Here is a 12,165-nt window from a genome sequence, read left to right on the forward strand (position 1 = left end):
CTCAATTATTGGTATGGGCATTCAGAAATAGATTGATACTCGAATGCGTTGGGTGAGATGTGTATTGTATGTGATGTTGACGCATCCGCCAGCAGCTCAACCCGTCAATGTCAATGAAATGCACGAACCCACTCCCAGTGTCTCCGTGAAGATGTGTACTGCATGTGATGTTGACGCATCCACCAGCTGCTCAACCCCTCAATGCCAATGAAATACACCAATCCACTCCTAGTGTCTCTGAAGATCCTTTGACAACAGAGCATTTTATTATTTATTTAGTTACCAAGCTTCCCCGTCATCACGGTTTTTAAATTACAAACTAGTATTATTCGTTTTTTTAAATTACAAACTAGTATTATTCGTTGATATTATATTTTTAGTGATAATTTCTATGTTGATCGTGGTTTTTAATGTTTTTATTTTTGAGTTGAGGGTTTATTTTATAGTTAGTACAAGGGAATGTGTAAGTGTAAGTCTGTCAATTTGTCTTTTTCTTTTAAAAAAATAAAAATTATATTTTAAATAGAAAAACTAAAGTAAAAAAATAATATAAGTAAGATGTTTAAATTTTATATATTTCGAAAAAAAAAATTATGTTAACTAATTTATGTAGATATCAATTTCATATATATCTATATATAGAAAAAAAAATTGGCAAATAAAAAACATTCAATGTTGTATATAAAAAACATTCAATGTAATTATCGATAAAATATTTTAATAAGAATCAAAATATACGAAGAAAAAAATTAAGTTTTTATAGTTAAAATTTTTATTTGATCATATATACTTTATTTAACATTCAAAAATATAATTTAAATTATAAACAAATTTGAAAATAAAAATAAATTTCACGCTTCACTTTAATTTTGATCACATATATTAACCTATATTAATACATTATAATATAAATGTCATTCCATCATTTTTTTTTAATTAAGAGATTAATTAAAATAACGCTCAGATAAACAATAAAACTCTAACAAAGCAATCTATACTCTTTAATACCTTTTATATTAGAGATACTTTATAATACCTATTGTATATTAGAGATAGTTTATAATACCTAAATGTCATTCCATCATTGTTTTTTTTATTAAGAGATTAATTAAAATAACGCTCAAAGAAACAATAAAACTCTAACAAAGCAATCTATACTCTATAATACCTATTTTATATTAGAGATACTTTAGAATAGCTATTGTATATGAGAGAGATAGTTTATAATACCTATTTTATATATGTTCTCTAATAGAGCATTATCTTTAGTGAAATGCCACTTGCTCCTAATTGATAAAGACCATAAAAAGCTAGCACATTAAATAAGTAGACCTGGGAAATGATTTTAGAGAGAATGACAACATCTCTTGCTGTGTGATATCTTTAATGATAGTGGCCCAAACACTCATTACAGCCTTGACATTGACGTTCCTATGTGCTATCCTAGTCAATTTCTTAACTTCTTGGATCTTGTATTTAGGTATTAATATAGGCACTGTCCCAAACACATCCAGGCCACCATCATCACATGTATGGACGCTGCTTCGTCTTCCAAAATATATGCAATATCACTGTAAAGCTCCGATATCCAATCAAAATATTCCGGTAGATTCTGGAGGTGATATATATTAAAGTTGGCTACCTTATGCTTATGAAAAATATACACTAGGACATTTTTAAGATATTTTTTAGACAAAATAAATTTGGTGTGATAAAAGGCATTTTTTATTTTAGTTATTTTACACTAAAATTTAATATTAATGGAACTGTTTTAAATATAAAATTTAAGATAAAAATAGCTTGACACAAAAAATATTTAAGCAATAACACTACTTTATTTTTAAGACAAAAATAGTTTTAGACAAAAGCAATTTGAACAAAAATATTTTAAGACAAAGACAAAAGAAGTTTGATACAAAAATATTTTAAGACAACTTTATATTTAAGACAAAAGAAGTTTAAAAATATTTTAAAATAAAACTTTATATTTAAGACAAAAGCAGTTTGAGCCAAAAATATTTTAAGAAAAAACTTTATATTTAAGACAAAAATAGTTTGAGACAAAAAAAATTAAGGCAACTTTATATTTAAGACAAACGCAGTTTGAGACAAAAAAAAATAAGACGACTTTATATTTAAGACAAAAGTAGTTTAAGACAAAAAAACATTAAGATAACTTTATATTAAAATTAAGACGAATTTATATTTAAGACAAAAGTAGTTTAAGACAAAAAAGATTAAGATAATTTTATATTTAAGACAAAAGCAGTTTAAGACAAAAATTTATATTTAAGACAATGGTAATTAAGATGAAATCCATTTAAGACAGTTAGCACAAAAATTCCACGAGTAGATTGGATAATTATACTTTTAATTTTTGAAACTCGATATTCAGATGACAATAAGCCAATTATATTCATTTTTTAATTAATTATAAAATTAAAATATAGCATTCTAAAAAGTTGGAATATTTTTAACTAATTTTTAAGTATTCATTTATTTGAAAATTATATAAAAAAAAATTACATAAAAGTAATAAATTAAAGATAATTTGATTTCAAAATAATTACAATATACATACCACATTCTAAAAATATAATAAAAAAATATTATTTTTCGGTTGGTGTACCTCAAGCAGATTTGAGCTTTGAATCTCATGCTTTTACATAATACTTCATAATAAGGTGATTGTCAAATATTTTCTCAATTGTTTTATATATATATATATATATATTTCAAAGATATACATAAGGAAATCCAAAAAAAAAAAAATCATCCATATATGCATTTTAAACCTTAATTTTTTTCTTTCTAAATGAAAAAACAGAAATTTGATTCTCAATTTTCTTTTCACTATTGAGCAAATATATCCAAGAGATAAGTAAAAACAATTTAATGATTTCTTAGATAATATTTTAGTATTTACATTTTTTCTCATTGTAAAAAAAAACTTTCTTCTAATAATGTTATTGTTATATATATATATATATATATATATATATATATATGTATACACACACAAAATGCACTTCAATATTTTTTGATATTAATTTATTGTTAGGTATTAAGATGTTGGTAAATATTGTCATCTAGTAATTACACAACCATGAATGTATTATTAAGAAACCAAGTAATATTAGTAATTGATATCATTTCAAACTAGGAATAACAACTATGTGATTTATCTTCTTCAATTAATAATGATATATATAAATAAATTATAAAGGAGGTTGAAAGAGTGTTTCTAGAATAAACTTTAATTTAACCTAAAAAACCATTGTCATGCCCCTATAGTCACCCACATCAAAGGTTGACTTAGTGCACCCAGATGGCCCATCATTATATGTTTGTGGTGCATGATGACTCATTTCATCTCATCAATTTTCTCTATTTGAAACTATGTGATTATATACTACACCTCACTTTTTATATTTCATGATTATTAAAATTCATAATTTTAACACTTATTGAAGTATGTAGATAATCATTCCATACAACTATGCCTTAACATAACCAATATGCAAATGATATGAATGAAAATAATCTTATAGAATCAACAACCTAACTGGCCTAACAATTGTCAAATATTCAAATGTGTTACAATTAAGTGAACTATAGTCTCGTATAACAATTTAAATTATAAGAGCACACAATTCATACAAACCTATCACCAAATTTCCTATTTAATTATATTACTTCCATCAATCGCAACTTTGTCATAGATCAAAATTGCTTCACTTGATAGAAATGGTAAGTACTCTTGTATGCGTGAAATGTATGAAGAGTTAAGTGAAGGAAAACAAGTTAAGTCTAATATTAGAAGTCAAGTGATTCAAAGTTAAAAAGGTAATGCCTTGTCAAGAAAAGTTATGTGAAGGAAAAGGAAAATGTCAATTTATATTAAAGTGAAGTTAGAAAAGTTCAGTTAAAGTGTCAAGTCATAGTTTGCATAACAAAAAGAAAGTTAGAGTTTGCATGATTCCATATTTATAAAGTTTAGTGCTTATATACTCATGGTTGGGCCATTGTAATGTGAAGTTAGAATAGACAATAACAACATCTCGGTGGATGTATATGAGAGAATAATTAAGGAATAGAAATTATTTATTCAAGCAAAATCTTGTGTACTTATTTGTCTTGTGTTTGCATGTTTATCTTTGCATATAAATAACAAGTGGTATTAGAGCAAGGTTTAGCAAGGTTTCAAAGAACCAAAGGATTTAAGAAGGTCATGAGTTACTTCCACTAAGAGCCTTGGATATTGTGAATACTTTGTAAATCGAAGTTTTCATCCATTGGTCCATAAGTAGAAACTAGAGCTTGTTGAGAGTTTGTAAACCCAACTACTAAAAGATTAGGGTGAGTAGCCTACAGAGCCACCACCATATCAAGAGGAAAGAGGCACTGCCACTGACCAAAGAAGGAGCCTCCACCATAAGTTACAGCCATGAGCCTCCACAAGAATGTGCATAGAAGAGCTCAACAAAGTTGCTAGTAGTTATTGGGAGCCACCGTTAAATTGAAGGTTAAAATGTTTAGTTTTAAAGATAATCAAGTGTATGTGAAGTTCATTTCTAGAAGGTTGACACAATAAGGAAATAAGGAAGAAGACAAAAGAAATACGACAACCATGGGTCACAAAGTAACACTGAATGAAACTGAGAAAAGAAATCGAAAATTAGAGCCAAAGTGTTTTGAAGAGATCATAAAGGTTATCGCTACAGTTGAGACATCTAGAAGACAAGTAGATGAAGTAGAAAAATTTGAGGATGAATGGATCAAGATAAATCCGGTAACACTTCCAAAATTTATTGGTAAAAAATTTAATTTTTGGGAACTGTCAAAATGAAAACTTTTCCTCGATGTAAAGAGTTGATTGAGTATCGATCTAATAACCCATATGATGAAGTATGTGATGCCTTAGTATTGGATCTTATAAAGCATGCATTGGATGAGAATTCCTTGTGCAAGGTACAAAAAGTTACATCTTCCTATGAAGCATGGATGACCCTGGAAGTAGAATTTGGTATAAAGGAAAGTGACATAAAATAAAAAATTATGTTACAGTCTATTGAAGAACCAACAGAAAGTTAATTGTAGGTCTAAGAGTATATGAGAAAGACTCTAGAAGGAAAATGAAGCTTGGATAATCCCACTTAAATGTGGATGATGGTCATAAAGAGTATAAAAGTGAAACCCATCATGCAGACATGCATATGGATGAAGAAGGCACAAAAAAGATTGTAGAGTGAGAAGTTGAAGCCTCTATATATGAAGTAGAGTAAGAGCATATAGATGCTCGAGAACCCCATTGTAACATGGATGGTGAATATAATGGTGAATCACACTATGACAAGACACATGTGGATGGTGACTTAAAAGTGAGTTGTGAACTGGTGAATCCAACAATAGACCTTGTAGACAATGGTGAAGCTTCCAATAAAGAAGTGAATAACATGTGTGATCTAGTTGGTATGATTGTAGTTGATGATGACCTCTTTGCATCAGAGTTTGAGGAATTTAAGTTTGAGAATAAAAAAGACAATTTTTCATATGAAGTAATGGTTTGTAGAGCCGAATGTACATCTCTCATAAATCTAGCAAAAACTGATGAATTTGGTGAAGTTGAAATTGTTAATGAGCACATGCATGCTCAGATCTCTCACCACAAAGTTGATGAAAATTATGGTGATGAATTTTGTGGTGTCTTTTTCGAAACAAGGATTAATTGTGGAAATATGGAAAGTTCCATGTTTGATGAAGAATTGAAGGTTGAAGCTATCATTGTAGCAACACGTTGTAACAACTCTGGTAAAAAATCCATGTAAAATTTAATAAAGGTAAAATAATACCTTGGTCATGGGACATGTATTCCAAGTTGAATGTTGGGTGAAAAAATCCTAGTCGATGTTCATTTCAGTTTATTAATGGCTATGGAAATTGGCCAAGAAAATGGCAAAGGCTTTGGAAAGGCATGAGGCATTTATTGGCATTTTATTTATGAAAATAATGGAAAATAGGAGAAAAGGGAGGTGAAAGGTCACGTGTTTCATGTGAGAAGGAAAATGAAGGAAAATAATGGAAAAATCAAGAAATTAGAGGCCTCATTAATAAAAATTCTTTTGAGGATTAGTAGGTATCTTTTGCACAAACTTTTGTAAGTTTAGTTTTGGAGCTCTCATTCTATTCTCTCTCTCTCATACTCTTGGACAGATTTTTCTTGGAGCACTCTTTGAGGAGTGTCGTATACTTGGGATTCGGAGAAAGAAGGCAAAGGAAAAGAAGGAAAGTGTAGGAGGACAACGGGATCAACAACTACAATGAATTTATCTTCCAGGTACCAAGTTGCATTTATGGAAACCTTACTAGTTTTGGCATGCATGGCATATGCATATGGTTATTTGGTTATGATATGTCATTGGCATGGAGGATTTCCTAGATTGACAGTGGTTTTGCCTAGCCTTGCCATTTCCTATATAGCCATGGTGTTGTGTCTTTTACTTTTGTTTTCTGGTTGGTTTTCTTATGCCTTTGGTTGTGGGTTGATTTATTAGTTCCTAGAAGCCTTGGTTAGACAAACGCTCTAGAAGCCCTGTAACATCTTGGGTTGAGTTACTGGTCTTGGAAGCCTTGGTTGCACAAACTCTCTGGAAGCACTTGGTGGGTTGAGTTACTAGTACTAGAAGCTCTGGTTGGAACCGACTATAGATATGGGTTGAGTTACTAGTCCTGAAATATCTATTTGGAACAAATGCTCTGGAGCCCTAAAAAGCTTGGGTAGAGACCAATATGGTGATGGTTAGTGATGTCTGATCATGAGGTGGAATCACTAGTTGAGGGTTGAGGTGATTCGGCCTTTGGAAGCCCTGGTTTGGTTTTGATTGATTTTTTTTATGAGATCCCACATTCATGCTTGGAATATGACACAAGGGTGACTGGCTAAAATAAAGATTTGGTTCAGCCTAGTGTATGGTTGGGTGGTTCGTGGAAGTCCCATACCTGGTCGGCCTATGAAATCATCAATAAGAGCTCTTTATCCTTGGTATTTTATGGGTAAATATACTTTTTTATATGTGGCTTATATGGTTGTTATATCTTTGATATTTTTGTTCGTTATATGTTGGTTATGAGTGAGTTTTAAGATAATGGTAATGTATGGCTCTCATCATGTTTTGGTTAATCACTGAATGTACAATGACTATATGGCTTAATAGATGGTAATGCATTTATTTTGATGAGGCATCAATGATTCTTAGTGATTCTCAGATAAGTGTGAAACCCCTATGCTCATGTATGTTGTTTTAACCTATAGAATGCATATTTGTGACATGTTTGATGAAATGCTTGTCATGCCTACTAGGGGTCCAGTCAAGTCCTTGTTCAAGTATTTTCATTTGTATCATTTTTTTGATGTTACTCTTCATTTGTGGAACTTTCATGGAGTTCTGGGTAGTGACATGAGTCTACGCCCTTAAAAGGTGTCTCAAAATCCGGAGTCGTTGGCACAAAACTACCTCAAAAAGTCCCTAGTCGCAGACATGCATTGCAGTGGGAGTGAATAGAGGTTCTCAGTCACATCCATGCCCATGTCAACGGAGCAACTAAGGCTTTGATGTAGAAAAATGTCAGTTTGTCTCAAGGGTTGGTCACTTGGATGGGTTGGATGGCTCCTGGGGGTTTTGTTGCATGTGTAGATGGTAAGGTTGGTTGTGTTATGTCTGTTTCACTTCCTTAACTGATATATAGGGATTTGAATCATATCATAGTAATACCTTGGTTGGCTGGTTACTTGGGTAGATGTGGGAGGAGGGTGTTACAGAGTGGTACAGAGCATGGTTCCGTTCTCCTTGGGTGATGTCTGGCTTCTGTTCCCCTTGGATGAATGTGTTGTTGTATGTACAAGTCGGTTGCATATAGGTCCTTTTTCTTGTGAAATGTGTTCTTGTTGCATATGCATGGCATTGCTCATGGTTGTAGTGGTGTCGACAGGTGAAAGTTGATGGTGCCATTGTTGAATGTATTTTTTGTGAGTGCATGTCAATCGTGCATCAGTTATGTATGTCAGTGTTTATATGTTGTTATGCATAATTTGACTAGATGATGGTCATTGTGCATGAAGTCATGGTATGTGGTCAGTAGAGTCATACATTGATAACTGGATAATGGCTAAAAATATGCTTATATGTTGATCTGGATATATATATATATATATATATATATATATATATATATATATATATTTGTGCTAATTTGGTTGACATTGCAGACGAGATATCCTCCCCAAACTATAGTAAGGTACACTGGTTTGTTTACTATTTCGTTTAGTTGACATAATATACCTTGCAAGAAGAAGAGATCAAAGATGACTAGCAAGATGGTAGACTAGAAAGATTCTCCTTATGAATCAGATAAGCAGGGTGGTGTTGGGCACTCTTTTTACTTAACCGACACATTGAGGAGTTTGAAGGAGGAAATAAGGGGTTGTGAAGCAGATAATGACAGAATCATACAAGCACAGGAGAAACAAGCAGAATTCAATACAATAATTCCTCAGACTTTGCCAGAATTGTAAAGACACAGATCACTTCGGATCAACTATGGACATGAGGATATGACTAATGGGTCCAATGGAAGTAGACCCGATAGTGGGCATAGGACAAATAGAGATGATGTTAGATTTGGTCTTGTCAGTCCTCCATCAGAGATAAAAACTCTTTCTTCATTTCATTTTTAGGTGTCTCGCTCCATTCACTCAGCTGCATTCCGCTATAGGCATGCCATAATCTGATGGAAGGGATTTGTCTTTCATTTCCCTCATGTTTTTTACCTGATGGCTTAGGTCTTTCATCAACAGTTTAAACTCACTTACAGTCATGTTTCAGTCTCTTGATCAACAAAGGTCATTTCAGTCACTAGGTCTAGGGTTTCACAAAGTGTGTCTTCAAGGTGTCCAATAAAGCCATGCAGACCAGAGGGAGGCCCTTACAAAGTTATGATTCAGAGATTTTCATCGTCAGGTTAACAAATTACAACTGTTCTTCAAAACTCTGTTTTGAAGAAAAGTCAAACAGTGAGTCATTTGTGATAATTTTCAAAAAGATCTCCAGTTGATTTCATCAGGTGCAGTCATGGTTTCCGTGGCCAAATGCCCTGTCATGCTACCCCTACAAAAGTGCCAAAAATTTCATCATTCTAGCTAAAAATTCAAAGGGAAAAGTGAAATTCAGTGTTGCATTAAACTCAGTGAAAAGAGCCAAAATGAAACATTAGCAAAGTGGGTTTTTGAAGAAGCAAAAATTTAACCCATGACTTCAAAGTCTTTATATAAGAATTCCCACAAGCAAACAAAGTTATTGTGGTAATCAAGGTTATTGAGAAACATAGCAAAGTGTTTGAGGGTGAAAAGTGTGTGTTTGGTGTGAAATTGGAGGCGTTTTCCAGAGTGCGGCGCACACACAGAGGGGCGCGGCGCACATACAAAGCGTGACGCACACAGAGCCACCCCACAGTGCAAAGTTTACAAGGGCGTGGCGCATATAAAGAGCGCGGCACACTGGGTTTGGCGCGCGACGCACACCCACAAAGGCCCGAAATCATGCCAAATTGTCTCAAGTTGCCTGTGAAATCCCTCAAATCGACAGGTAGGCTCCACATCGTGGCTTGCTCATCAAATTTTGTGAATTTTATGGTGGTTCATGGCTATGTATAATTGCAACAAAACTCATAAAACCAATCACTAAAAAACGCATCAAAGCCATGGTTGCTAGGGTTGCAAAATTGTGGTGTTAGTGCCAAGGTCCGTTATCACCCCTCATTTTCCCTTTCTTGCCATTTTTCCCTATCCCCCCTATCCCATTTTGTCCTATTTTCCTTACCCTAAAAATATTACCAAACCCCTTTTCCTTATTCCTCCACTCTTTGGTCAATATAAACCCCAAAACCCTACCCTATCCAATCCCCAAACCCTCCTACATATCCCTAAACAAAACTTCTCCCCATAACCCCTATTCCCATCATATTATTCCCCTCCTAATACTCCTTTTTTTCACTGTTCCCCTTGGTGGCAGATATCACAACAACACCTAGTTTCACACCATCATCAAAGGGCAGCCCAAGTACAGTACACACAGCAGTCATGGCATCAGGGCAGTCATCGGAGTATGAGATGGAAACACAAACTGATTCATCCTCGGAAGAACAGGCTCCCAGGAGACATCACAAAAGTGGCAAACATGTTAGGGATGAGCCAACCACCCTCACAGAACTGCAGGCCTGCCCTCTTGCTATGTCATGTTTCCAGCATCTAGCATGTTTTGAGTTTTGTCAAAAGGTGGCTAATGTTCGAGTTCATCATGAGTTGGCCCGTCTTTTTGTGCTTCACCTACATGGAGGTCAGTCTATCTTGGCCGGGGTCACCTTCACATTGACACCCGAAACTATCTCATTAGCAACCGGCATACCAAATGTTGGAGAACAGTGGCATAAGAAACAGAAGGTGGATAGGCAACATTATGAGCCTTACATTAAGGCCAGTTTCTTGAGGCAGCTCACAAGAGTCTTTCCATTCAGATATTTGAAAGATGAATATGCTCTGCTCATGAAGTTGATCATGAAATACTTCAGCTGTGAGGGGAGGTTCTCTCGTCTATATGCCTATCACATCAGGTTGCTCATGCACTTTACCAGGGTACGGATGATGAACCTCCCATTTTTCATTTGCAGGAACATAGAGAGGATGAACACCTTCATGCAGCACAAGACCCCTCAGTAGCAATTTAACAGTATTTATCACTTTGCTCTTATCCGGATTTTGGTGGATCATCAGTTGGGATTGCAGGGCATCACTTGGGATGACTTCATCTCCCGTGACCTCTTCAACACTTCACAGGTATTATCAGAGGTTAAACATGAGATAGGTGGTCCTTCTCATCAGAATGAGCACCATGAGACCACTGCTATGCCAGTATTCATCACCTATTAGAGAGGCACCAGACGTTTGTTTGCAGCAGCAAAGCGAGTGTTATCTCCACCTGGGGTGGAAGGGGCCTTGCTTCCGACATCAGCACCACAGGTATAGGACATAGGCAAAGAGCCAATGCATGATGAGGGGCCTTCAGGCGAGCGAGAGACTGACTTCATTCTCGTTCAGGAGGATGACACAGACATGCGCCCGCAAACTGCACAGCTTAGAGAGATCATAGAGGAGTAGCGGGCAGACATTGAGGACTTGACTCACAACTTAGAGAAAGCTGAGTGGGTCATAAAATACTTAGAGCAGAGGAACAAACAGCTTGAATATCAGCAAACTCTCGAGGCAGTTAACATCCACTTAGATAGAATGCTGAATAAGGCCGACAGAGACTATGCATTGCTGAGGCACATGGCTTTCCACTACATGGCGTGGAACAAGATTTGCAAAGCAAGAATCAGGAGCCTAAAGGCGAAATTGAGGAAGGCAATCAAGAAGAAAAAGAGGCAAAGGGAGCTTGATCGACTTCAGATATTGGCCGAAGCCTCTTTGGCCCAGCATAGCACCTCATAGAGGATCTCCAACCCAAATTTCAAGAAATTTGGGGCAATTTTGGTCACATGGCAAATTTTTGGTCACAACACAGGTTTTTTCTCCTTGTGTGGCGCGGTGCTTAGGATTGGAAGCTCCAAATCAAGAATGGTTTGCATTTTTGGATTCAGCATGAAAAATCATGCCTGCTGGTGCATGGACAAGAAATTTGGGCATGATTTGAGTCCCCAGGAGGTCAAAAACACTCAAACAATGACCTCTCTGCCCCTATTTTGACACACAGGAAGTAGTCTTGGGAGAATGAAGTTTTGGAGGGGAAAATGAGCACCAAATTCAGAAATTCCACTTGGGTTGGAAATTAGACAAGCCATGCTTTCCAACAAGCACACTTGGGCACAATTTGGACTCCTGAACGTACCTCAAAACAGCCTCAAAAGTGGCGCGGCGCATCTAGAGAAAAAGGCCAAATTCACCTCCGTTTTGCGAAATTTCAATTCGCAACTTTCTCCAAGTGGGCCCACTCATTTACACTATACTTTTCTCGGCAACTAAGGCAAATTTTAAAGAATATTTTCACCAAAGATGGGCTTCTATCCAAGTGGCAAAGGAAGGCGAGCAGTCACCCAAGCCATTTGTCATTTTTG

This window comes from Pinus tabuliformis, chromosome 8, assembly GCF_031772625.1.
Source record: "Pinus tabuliformis cultivar Carrire ecotype Pingquan chromosome 8, CPIR1, whole genome shotgun sequence".
NCBI lineage: Eukaryota > Viridiplantae > Streptophyta > Pinopsida > Pinales > Pinaceae > Pinus > Pinus tabuliformis.